Below are 12,594 nucleotides of genomic sequence, written 5' to 3' on the forward strand. Positions count from 1 at the left end.
GTGGTATTCCGAGTAGGATTCAATGATTGAATGACTGTGACGAGCTCCGAACTCGCGATTGCAGGGCGTTAGTGACAGACGCAAAAGGATAGTAAATCCTATTCCAGCATGATCGAGAACCGACAGATGAATAGCCGTGCCGTGACAGGGTGCGTGAGCATATTATTCACTGAGAGGATAAGATGAAGCCATTGACAAGGGTGATGCCTCCAGACGATTAGCCGTGCCGTGACAGGGCATTGGATCATTTTCCCGTGAGATGACCGAAAGTAACCATTGACAGTGGTGATGTATCACATAAAGCCAGCCATGGAAAGGAGTAAGACTGATTGGATGAAGATAGCAAGAAAGCAGAGGTTCAGAGGAACGAAAAGCATCTCCATTCGCTTATCTGAAATTCCTACCAATGATTTACATAAGTATCTCTATCCCTATTTTATTATACAATATTCGAAAACACCATTATCACTTTATATCTGCCTGACTGAGATTTACAAGGTGACCATAGCTTGCTTCATACCAACAATCTCCGTGGGATTCGACCCTTACTCACGTAAGGTATTACTTGGACGACCCAGTGCACTTGCTGGTTAGTTGTATCGAAGTTGTGACAATTATGAATTAAGATCAGAGCACCAAGCTTTGGAGCCATTATCAGGATTTGTTCGAGCCTGGAGATCACAATTTCGTGCACCAAGTTTTTGGCGCCGTTGCCGGGGATTGTCTGAGTTTTTGGCAAGCTTTCAGTCCGGTAACGTCAGTGCCAAAAATCGTCTGAGCTCTCACCAAATTTTGATCTGGCAACAACACCAAGTTTTTGGCGCCGTTGCCGGGGATTGTTCGAGTTTGGACAACTGACGGTTCATCCTGTTGCTCAGATTAGGTAATTTTCTTTTTTGTTTTGTTTTCAAAAAATATTTCAAAAATCTTTCAAAACTTTCTCATCTGTTTTCGAAAAAAATAAAAATGTTTTCAAAAATTTTATTCAAGATTTTTAAGAATGAATTCTAGTGTTTCATGAAGCATTTGAAGCCTGGCTGGCTATAAAGCCATGTCTAAATTCTTTTGGACTGGGGCTTCCAAACCATCAGAGGCAAGTTACATATTTGATAAGTAATGAGCAGCAATTTGTTATCAAGAGCAATATACTCTGGTGTTACATGCTGAAGCTTGGCTGGCCATTGGCCATGTCTAGTGTTTTGGACTGGAGCTTTCATTGAACGCTTGGCTGGCTAGTGAGCCATGTCTAAGAATGCAAGATTCCTGGAATTCATATTAAAAATTTTAGAATCCTTATTTTTTTCTTTTTCATATAATTTTCGAAAAAAAAAATCCAAAAAAATTAGAAAATCATAAAAATCAAAAATATTTTTGTGTTCTTGTTTGAGTCTTGAGTCATGTTATAAGTTTGGTGTCAATTGCATATGCATCTTGCATTTTTTCGAAAATTCATGCATTCATAGTGTTCTTCATGATCTTCAAGTTGTTCTTGGTAAGTCTTCTTGTTTGATCTTGATGATTTTTTGTTTTGTGTCTTTTATTGTTTTTCATATGCATTTTTCGTTTCTTGGAGTCTAAACATGAAAGATTTCTAAGTTTGGTGTCTTACATGTTTTCTTTGCATCAAAAATTTTTCAAAAATATGTTCTTGATGTTCATCTTGACATTCATAGTGTTCTTGGTGTTCATCTTGACATTCATAGCATTCTTGCATGCATCACATGTTTTGATCTAAAAATTTCATGCATTGCATCTTTTTGTTGTTTTTTTTTCTCTCATCATAAAAATTCAAAAATAAAAAAAAATATCTTTCCCTTTTTCACTCATCAAATTCGAAAATTTGGATTGACTTTTTCAAAAATTTTTAAAATCAAGTTGTTTCTTATGAGTCAAATCAAATTTTCAATTTGAAAATCTTATCTTTTTCAAAATCTTTTTCAAAAATCAAATCTTTTTCAAAAATCTTTTTCTTATTTTTATACCAAATTTTCGAAAATAACATAATCAATTAATGTTTTGATTCAAAAATTTGAAGTTTGTTACTTGCTTGTTAAGAAAGATTCAAACTTTGAGTTCTAGAATCATATCTTGTGATTTCTTGTGAATCAAGTCATTAATTGTGATTTTAAAAATCAAATCTTTTTTCAAAAACTAATTTCTATCATATCTTTTCAAAAATATCTTCTCATCTTATTTTTTTCAAAAATATCTTTTCAAAATATCTTTCCTAACCTCCTAACTTCTTATCTTTTCAAAATTTGTTTCAACTAACTAACTAACTTTTTGTTTGTTTCTTAACTTTTTTTAAAACTACCTAACTAACTCTCTCTCTCTAATTTTCGAAAATATCTTCCCTCTTTTTCAAAAATTTCTTTTTAATTAACTAATTATTTTTATTTTTATTTTTGATTTTAAAAATTTTCGAAAATTACTAATATTTTTCAAAAACTATTTTCGAAAATCACTAACTCTTTTTCAAAATAATTTTCGAAAATTATCCCTCCCCCATCTTATTCTAATTCATTCATATCCTAACATCTCATCTCACATCTCTGCCATCCTCACAGTTGTGTTTCTTTCTTTACATCATACTCTTTGTCTCCCTCTTTTCTTCCACTCACAAAGGGATCCCTATACTGTGGTATAAAGGATCTCTATTATTATTATTATTTTTTTTTCTCTGTGCCCTCTTCTTTGTCATATGAGTAGGAGCAAGGATAAGAACATTCTTGTGGAAGCAGATCCAGAACCTGAAAGGACTCTGAAGAGAAAATTAAGAGAAGCTAAAATACAACAATCCAGAGATAACCTTTCAGAAATTTTCGAACAGGAAAAGGAGATGGCAGCCGAAAATAATAATAATGTAAGGAAGATGCTTGGTGACTTTACTACACCTAATTCCAATTTACATGGAAGAAGCATCTCCATTCCTGCCATTGGAGCAAACAACTTTGAGCTAAAACCTCAGTTAGTTTCTCTGATGCAGCAGAACTGCAAGTTTTATGGACTTCCATCTGAAGATCCTTTTCAGTTCTTAACTGAGTTCTTGCAGATATGTGATACTGTTAAGACTAATGGAGTAAATCCTAAAGTCCACAGGCTCATGCTTTTCCCTTTTGCTGTAAGAGACAGAGCTAGATTATGGTTGGATTCTCAACCCAAGGACAGCCTGAACTCTTGGGATAAGCTGGTCACGGCTTTCTTAGCCAAGTACTTTCCTCTTCAAAAGCTGAGCAAGCTTAGAGCTGATGTTCAAACCTTCAGACAGAAAGAAGGTGAATCCCTTTATGAAGCTTGGGAAAGATACAAACAGTTGACCAAAAAGTGTCCTTCTGACATGCTTTCAGAATGGACCATCCTGGATATATTCTATGATGGTTTATCTGAGCTATCAAAGATGTCACTGGACACTTCTGCAGGCGGATCCATTCACCTAAAGAAAACGCCTGCAGAAGCTCAAGAACTCATTGACATGGTTGCTAATAACCAGTTCATGTACACTTCTGAAAGGAATCCTGTAAGCAATGGGACGCCTATGAAGAAGGGAGTTCTTGAAGTTGATACTCTGAATACCATATTGGCTCAGAACAAAATATTGACTCAGCAAGTCAATATGATTTCTCAGAGTCTGCATGGAATGCAAGCTACATCCAACAGTACTCAAGAGGCATCTTCTGAAGAAGAAGCCTATGATCCTGAGAACCCTGCAATAGCAGAGGTGAACTACTTAGGTGAACCTTATGGAAACACCTATAACTCAACATGGAGAAATCATCCAAATTTCTCATGGAAGGATCAAAAGCCCCAACAAGGCTTTAATAATGGTGGAAGAAACAGGTTTAGCAATAGCAAACCTTTTCCATCATCAACTCAGCAACAGACAGAGAACTCTGAACAAAATGCTTCTAATTTAGCAAATCTAGTCTCTGATCTATCTAAGGCCACTGTAAGTTTCATGAATGAAACAAGGTCTTCCATTAGAAATCTGGAAGCACAAGTGGGCCAGCTGAGTAAAAGGATCACTGAAATCCCTCCTAGTACTCTCCCAAGCAATACAGAAGAGAACCCAAAAGGAGAGTGCAAGGCCATTGACATAAGCGCCATGGCCGAACCTGTGAGGAGAGGAGAGGACGTGAATCCCAAGGAGGAAGACCTCCTGGGACGTCCAGTGATCAATAAGGAGCTTCCCTCTGAGGAACCAAAGGAATCTGAGACTCATCTAGAGACCATAGAGATTCCATTAACCCTCCTTATGCCCTTCATGAGCTCTGATGAGTATTCCTTTTCTGAAGAGAATGAGGATGTTACTGAAGAGCAAACTGCCAAGTTTCTTGGTGCAATCATGAAGCTGAATGCCAAATTATTTGGCATTGATACTTGGGAAGTTGAACCTCCCTTGTTCATCAATGAACTAAGTGATCTGGATCAACTGACATTGCCTCAGAAGAGACAGGATCCTGGAAAGTTCATAACACCCTGTACCATAGGCACTATGATCTTTAAGGCTCTATGTGATCTTGGTTCAAAGGATAAACCTCATGCCCCTCTCTGTAATAGAGAAACTGGGAATCTATGGGGTGCAAGCTGCTAAAATCTCACTAGAGATGGCAGATAGCTCAAGAAGACAGGCTTATGGACAAGTAGAAGATGTATTAGTAAAGGTTGAGGGCCTTTACATACCTACTGATTTCATAGTCCTGGATACTGGAAAGGAAGAGGATGAATCCATCATCCTAGGAAGACCTTTCCTGGCCACAGCAAGAGCTGTGATTGATGTTGACAGAGGTGAAATAGTCCTTCAATGGAATGAGGACTCCCTTGTGTTTAAAACTCAAGGATCTCCCTCTGCAACCATGGAGAGGAAGCAGAAAAAGCTCCTCTCCAAGCAGAGTCAACCAGAGCCCCCACAGTCAAACTCTAAGTTTGGTGTTGGGAGGCCACAACCAAACTCTAATTTTGGTGTTGAACTCCCATATCCAAACTCTAAGTTTGGTGTTGGAGAGTCTCAATAGAGCTCTGCACATCTGTGAGGCTCCATGAGAGCCCATTGTCAAGCTATTGACATTAAAGAAGCGCTTGTTGGGAGGCAACCCAATGTTTATCTAATTCTTATTTTTATGGTTTTTCATATTTTCTTAGGTTCATGATCATGTGGAGTCACAAAATAAATATAAAAATTGAAAACGGAATCAAAAACAGCAGAAGAAAAATCACACCCTGGAGGAGCATCTGTCTGGCGTTCAGCGCCAGAACAGAGCATGGTTCTGGCGCTGAACGACCAAAATGGGCAGCTTCTGGGTGCTGAACGCCAGAACAGGCATGGTTCTGGCGTTCAACGCCAGAAATGGCACACAAATGGGCGTTGAACGCCCAAAATGGCCACCAACCTGGCGCTGAACGCCCAGAGTTGGGTACAAAGGCATTTTTACATGCCTAATGGGTGCAGGGATGTAAATCCTTGAACACCTCAGGATCTGTGGACCCTACAGGATCCACTCAGGATCTGTGGACCCCACAGGATCCACTCAGGATCTGTAAACCCCACAGGATCCCCACCTACCTCCACTCACTTCTTCTCACCACTCTCTTTCACACAACCCCACAAACACTCTTCCCTAAAAACCCCTCACCAATCACCTCAATCTCTCTTCCCCACTAAACCTTCACCACTCACATCCATCTCCTCTTCCCCATAAACCTACCTCATAAACTCCACCTACCATCAAAATTCAAAACCAATTTCCCACCCAAACCCACCTATATGGCCGAACCTTACCCCCCCTCCCTTCCCTATATAAAGACCTCCATTCTTCATCAAATTCACACAACACACCCCTCTACACTCCTCTTGGCCGAAACCTCATCTCCCTCTCCCTCTCCATATTTCTTCTTCTTCTTCTTCTATTTCTTTTGTTTATTGCTCGAGGGCGAGCAATATTCTAAGTTTGGTGTGGTAAAAGCATAGCTTTTTTGTTTTTCCATTACCATTGATGGCATCTAAGACCGGAGAATCCTCTAGAAGAGGGAAAGGGAAGACAAAAGCTTCCACATCCGAGTTATGGGAGATGGAAAGGTTCATCTCCAAAGCCCATCAAGACCACTTCTATGATGTTGTGGCCAAGAAAAAGGTGATCCCTGAGGTCCCTTTTAAACTCAAAAGAAATGAGTATCCGGAGATCCGACATGAAATTCAAAGAAGAGGTTGGGAAGTTCTAACAAATCCCATCCAACAAGTCGGCATCCTAATGGTTCAAGAGTTCTATGCCAATGCATGGATCACCAAGAACCATGATCAAAGTAAGAACCCGGATCCAAAGAACTATGTTACAATGGTTCGGGGGAAATACTTAGATTTTAGTCTGGAGAATGTGAGGTTGGCGTTCAACTTGCCATACATGGAAGAGAACGCACGCCCCTACACAAGGAGAGTCAACTTTGATCAAAGGTTGGACCAAGTCCTTATGGACATATGTGTAGAAGGAGCTCAATGGAAGATTGACTCCAAAGGCAAGCCGGTTCAACTAAGAAGATTGGACCTCAAGCCTATAGCTAGAGGATGGTTGGAGTTTATTCAATGCTCAATCATTCCCACTAGCAACCGGTCTGAAGTTACTATAGACCGGGCCATCATGATCCATAGCATCATGATTGGAGAAGAGGTGGAAGTTCATGAGATTATACCTCAAGAACTCTACAAGGTGGCTGACAAGTCCTCCACTATGGCAAGGTTAGCCTTCCCTCACCTCATTTGCCACCTATGCAATTCAGCTGGGATTGACATAGAGGGAGATATCCTCATTAAAGAGGACAAGCCCATCACTAAGAAAAAGATGGAGCAAGCAAGAGAGCCCACTCATGGAGCTCAAGAGGCATATAAAGCTCATCACCATGAGATTCCGGAAATGCCTCAAATGCACTTTCCTCCATAAAACTATTGGGAGCACATCAACACCTCCCTATAAGAATTGAGTTCCAATATGGGACAACTAAGGGTGGAACATCAAGAGCACTCCATCATGCTGCATGAAATAAGAGAAGATCAAAAAGCAATGAGGGAGGAGCAACAAAGACAAGGAAGAGACATAGAAGAGCTCAAGGACATCATTGGTTCCTCAAGAAGGAAACGCCACCATCACTAAGGTGGATTCATTCCTTGTTCTTGCTTTCTCTGTTTTTCGTTTTCTATGTTATGTGCTTATCTATGTTTGTGCCTTCATTACATGATCATTAGTAGTTAGTAACTTTGTCTTAAAGATATGAATGTCCTATGAATCCATCACCTCTCTTAAAAGAAAAATGTTTTAATTCAAAAGAACAAGAAGTACATGAGTTTCGAATTTATCCTTGAACTTAGCTTAATTATATTGATGTGGTGACAATGCTTCTTATTTTCCGAATGTATGCTTGAACAGTGCATATGTCTTTTGAAGTTGTTGTTTAAGAATGTTAAATATGTTGGCTCTTGAAAGAATGATGACTAGGAGACATGTTATTCGATAATCTGAAAAATCATAAAAATGATTCTTGAAGCAAGAAAAAGCAGCAAAGAACAAAGCTTGCAGAAAAAAAAAGGGGCGAAAAAAAAAAGAATAGAAAAAAAAAATTAGAAAGAAAAAGAAAAAGCAAGCAGAAAAAGCCAATAACCTTTAAAACCAAAAGGCAAGGGCAAATAAAAAGGATCCCAAGGCTTTGAGCATCAGTGGATAGGAGGGCCTAAAGGAATAAAATCCTGGTCTAAGCGGCTAAACCAAGCTGTCCCTAACCATATGCTTGTGGCGTGTAGGTGTCAAGTGAAAACTTGAGACTGAGCGGTTAAAGTCAAGGTCCAAAGCAAAAACAAAGAGTGTGCTTAAGAACCCTGGACACCTCTAATTGGGGACTTTAGCAAAGCTGAGTCACAATCTGAAAAGGTTCACCCAATTATGTGTCTGTGGTATTTATGTATCCGGTGGTAATACTGGAAAACAAAGTGCTTAGGGCCACGGCCAAGACTCATAAAGAAGCTGTGTTCAAGAATAATCATACTGAACTAGGAGAGTCAATAACACTATTCGAAATCTGAAGTTCCTATAGATGCCAATCATTCTGAACCTCAATGGATAAAGTGAGATGCCAAAACTATTCAAGAGGCAAAAAGCTATAAGTCCCGCTCATATGATTGAAGCTCTGTTTCATTGATAGTTTGGAATTTATAGTATATTCTCTTCTTTTATCCTATTTGATTTCAAGTTGCTTGGGGACAAGCAACAATTTAAGTTTGGTGTTGTGATGAGCGGATAATTTATACGCTTTTTGGCATTATTTTTAGTATGTTTTTAGTAGGATCTAGTTACTTTTAGGGATGTTTTCATTAGTTTTTATGCTAAATTCACATTTCTGGACTTTACTATGAGTTTGTGTGTTTTTCTGTGATTTCAGGTATTTTCTGGCTGAAATTGAGGGACTTGAGCAGAAATCAGATTCAGAGGTTGAAGAAGGACTGCTGATGCTGTTGGATTCTGACCTCCCTGCACTCAAAGTGGATTTTCTGGAGCTACAGAACTCGAAATGGCGCGCTTCCAATTGCGTTGGAAAGTAGACATCCAGGGCTTTCCAGCAATATATAATAGTCCATACTTTGGCCAAATATTGACGACGTAAACTGGCGTTCAACGCCAGCCTTCTGCCCAAATCTGGCGTCCAGCGCCAGAAAAGGATCCAAAACCAGAGTTGAACGCCCAAACTGGCACAAATACTGGCGTTCAACTGCACAAATGGCCTCTGCACGTGCAACACTTAGGCTCAGCCCAAACACACACCAAGTGGGCCCCGGAAGTGGATTTATTCATCAATTACTTACTCATGTAAACCCTAGTGACTAGTTTATTATAAATAGGACCTCTTACTATTGTATTAGGCGTCTTTTGGACCATCTTTGGATCTTGGGATTACCTTATGATCCTTTGATCACGTTTTAGGGGGCTGGCCATCTCGGCCATGCCTGGACCTTCACTTATGTATTTTTAACGGTAGAGTTTCTACACTCCATAGATTAAGGTGTGGAGCTCTGCTGTTCCTCAAAGATTAATGCAAAGTACTACTGTTTTCTATTCAATTCTTCTTATTTCTCTTCTAAGATATCCATTCGCACCCAAGAACGTGATGAAGGTGATGATTATGTGTGACGCTCATCATCCTTCTCCCTTATGAACGCGTGCCTGACAAACACTCCTGTTCTACATGAATTAAGCTAGAATGAGTATCTCTTAGATCTCCTAACCAGAATCTTCGTGGTGTAAGCTAGAATGATGGTGGCAATCAAGAGAATCCGGAAAGTCTAAACCTTGTCTGTGGTATTCCGAGTAGGATTCAATGATTGAATGACTGTGACGAGCTCCGAACTCGCGATTGCAGGGCGTTAGTGACAGACGCAAAAGGATAGTAAATCCTATTCCAGCATGATCGAGAACCGACAGATGAATAGCCGTGCCGTGACAGGGTGCGTGAGCATATTATTCACTGAGAGGATAAGATGAAGCCATTGACAAGGGTGATGCCTCCAGACGATTAGCCGTGCCGTGACAGGGCATTGGATCATTTTCCCGTGAGATGACCGAAAGTAGCCATTGACAGTGGTGATGTATCACATAAAGCCAGCCATGGAAAGGAGTAAGACTGATTGGATGAAGATAGCAGGAAAGCAGAGGTTCAGAGGAACGAAAAGCATCTCCATTCACTTATCTGAAATTCCTACCAATGATTTACATAAGTATCTCTATCCCTATTTTATTATACAATATTCGAAAACACCATTATCACTTTATATCTGCCTGACTGAGATTTACAAGGTGACCATAGCTTGCTTCATACCAACAATCTCCGTGGGATTCGACCCTTACTCACGTAAGGTATTACTTGGATGACCCAGTGCACTTGCTGGTTAGTTGTATCGACGTTGTGACAATTATGAATTAAGATCAGAGCACCAAGCTTTGGAGCCATTATCAGGATTTGTTCGAGCCTGGAGATCACAATTTCGTGCACCAGAGGCCCAAAGGAATAACATCCTGGCCTAAGCGGCTAAACCAAGCTGTCCCTAACCATGTGCTTGTGGCGTGAAGGTGTCAAGTGAAAAGCTTGAGACTGAGCGGTTAAAGTCGTGGTCCAAAGTAAAAAGAGTGTGCTTAAGAGCTCTGGGCACCTCTAACTGGGGACTCTAGCAAAGCTGGGTCACAATCTAAAAAGGTTCACCCAGTTATGTGTCTGTGGCATTTATGTATCCGGTGGTAATATTGGAAAATAAAATGCTTAGGGTCATAACCAAGACTCATAAAATAGCTGTGTTCAAGAATCAACATACTGAACTAAGAGAATCAATAACACTATCTGAATTCTGAGTTCCTATGGATGCCAATTATTCTGAACTTCAAAGGATAAAGTGAGATGCCAAAACTGTTCAGAAGCAAAAAGGCTACAAGTCCCGCTCATCTAATTGAAGCTAATCTTCATCAATATTTTTGAGATTTATTGTATTTTCTCTTCTTTTTATCCTATTTTGTTTTTAGTTGCTTGGGGACAAGCAACAATTTAAGTTTGGTGTTGTGATGAGCGGATAATTTATACCCTTTTTGGCCTTATTTTTATATAATTTTTAGTATGTTTTAGTTACTTTTTATTATATTTTTAGTAGTTTTTATGCAAAAATCAAATTTCTAGACTTTACTATGAGATTGTGTATTTTTCTATAATTTCAGGTATTTTCTGGCTGAAATTGAGGGACCTGAGCAAAAATCTGATTCAGAGGCTGAAAAAGGACTGCAGATGCTGTTGGATTCTGACCCTCCTGTACTCGAAGTGGATTTCATGGAGCTACAGAAGTCCAATTGGCACGCTCTTAACTGCGTTGAAAATTAGACATCTTAGGCTTTCCAGCAATATATAATAGTCCATACTTTGCCCGAGATTCGATGGCCCAAACTGGCGTCCAAAACCAGCCTAAAACTTCCTAGCATAAAACGCCCAAACTGGCACCAGAATTGGAGTTAAACGCTCAAACTGGCACCCAAGCTGGCGTTTAACTCCAAGAATAGCCTATCCACATGTAAAGCTCAATGCTCAGCCCAAGCACACACCAAGTGGGCCCCAGAAGTAGATTTCTACACTATCTGCACTTAGTTACTCATTTTCTGTAAACCTAAGTTACTAGTTTAGTATAAATTGCACTTTTTACTATTCTATTCATATCTCTGGACGTTTAGTCCTTAGAAATTTGAGGCTGGCCACACGGCCATGCTTAGAATACTTTCACTTTTGTATTTTCTACGGTGGAGTTTCTACACCCCATAGGTTAAGGTGTGGAGCTCTGCTGTTCTTCATGAATTAATGCAAGTACTATTGTTTTTCTTTCAATTCACGCCTACTTCTTCTCCAAGATATACTCTCGTACGTAATTCAGTTAAGTCAGAATGAAGGGGTGACCCGTGACAATCACCCAATCTTCGTTACTCGCTTAGCCAAGATCCGCCTGCCTGACAACCACAAAACGGTCTACATGATGTTCAACGTAGTCATTGAACGTCAGCCGGAGTATATTCTCTTGGATATCTAATACACAAACCAAGTCCATGAGATTAGTATCTTCGTGGTATAGGCTAGAACCAATTGACAGCCATTCCTGGGATCCGAAAAGTCTAAACCTTGTCTGTGGTATTCCGAGTAGGATCCGGGAAGGAATGACTGTGACGAGCTTCAAACCTGCGAATGTTGGGCGCAGTGACAGTGTGTAAAAGGATCAATGGATTCTATTCTGATGCTAGCAGGAACCGACAGATGATTAGCCATGTGGTAGCTGTGCCTGGTATTTTTCATTCGAGACGAGAAATCCGACAGTTGATTAGCCGTGCAGAAACCGTAGAGGACCATTTTCACTGAGAGGATCCTACAGCTTGCCATGGAAGGGAGCACGCATGGTTGGAAGAAGGCAATAGGAAAGCAGAGGTTCAGAAGCAATAAAGCATCTCCAGACGCTTATCTGAAATTCTCACCAATGAATTACATAAGTAACTTTATCTTGTTTTATGTTTTATTTATCTTTTAATTATCAAAACCTCAAAACCATTTGAATCCGCCTGACTGAGATTTACAAGATGACCATAGCTTGCTTCAAGTTGACAATCTCTGTGGGATCGACCCTTACTCACGTAGGGTTTATTACTTGGATGACCCAGTGTACTTGCTGGTTAGTTGTGCGGAGATGTGAAAAGTGTGAATCACGATTTCCCACACCAGCCTCCTAGAACTCTAGTTGCCCGAACTTAAGGGGTAGGGGTGCTACGTCTCCCTCGACTTCTACCGATCAAAAGTGACGCCAACACGTAGAGAAGGAGGATATGAATACTTTTATCGGATTATATTTTTTATTGGAGTTACAGATATCAAGAAATCGAGGAAGGAAAGTTAATGGGGTCACGGTTCTTCAATGAGTGCTTTTGGTTTCTTTCTCTCTTTTCTTTTTTTTTTTTGGCATACAATTCGTTTATGAATGGATGAAGAATAGGAGAAGGTGATTGTCTTTTAGCAGGGTATGATTTGGCAATGAAAAAAGGATTAAGTGTC

The 12,594-nt window shown here is 39.8% G+C and overlaps 1 non-coding gene across 1 annotated transcript; it reads right to left on the bottom strand.

Annotated features, from left to right (window-relative positions):
* Nucleotides 1-3,235: 3,235 nt before the first annotated feature.
* LOC148548547 (small nucleolar RNA R71) lies at nt 3,236-3,343 on the bottom strand. The gene has a single exon (XR_015897597.1). It is a non-coding gene; the product is annotated as a small nucleolar RNA R71 (small nucleolar RNA).
* Between the last annotated feature and the right edge of the window lie 9,251 nt (nt 3,344-12,594).

The sequence above is a fragment of the Arachis ipaensis genome, chromosome B8 (assembly GCF_059453495.1).
Source record: "Arachis ipaensis isolate K30076 ecotype BB chromosome B8, ASM5945349v1, whole genome shotgun sequence".
In the NCBI taxonomy this organism is placed as follows: domain Eukaryota; kingdom Viridiplantae; phylum Streptophyta; class Magnoliopsida; order Fabales; family Fabaceae; genus Arachis; species Arachis ipaensis.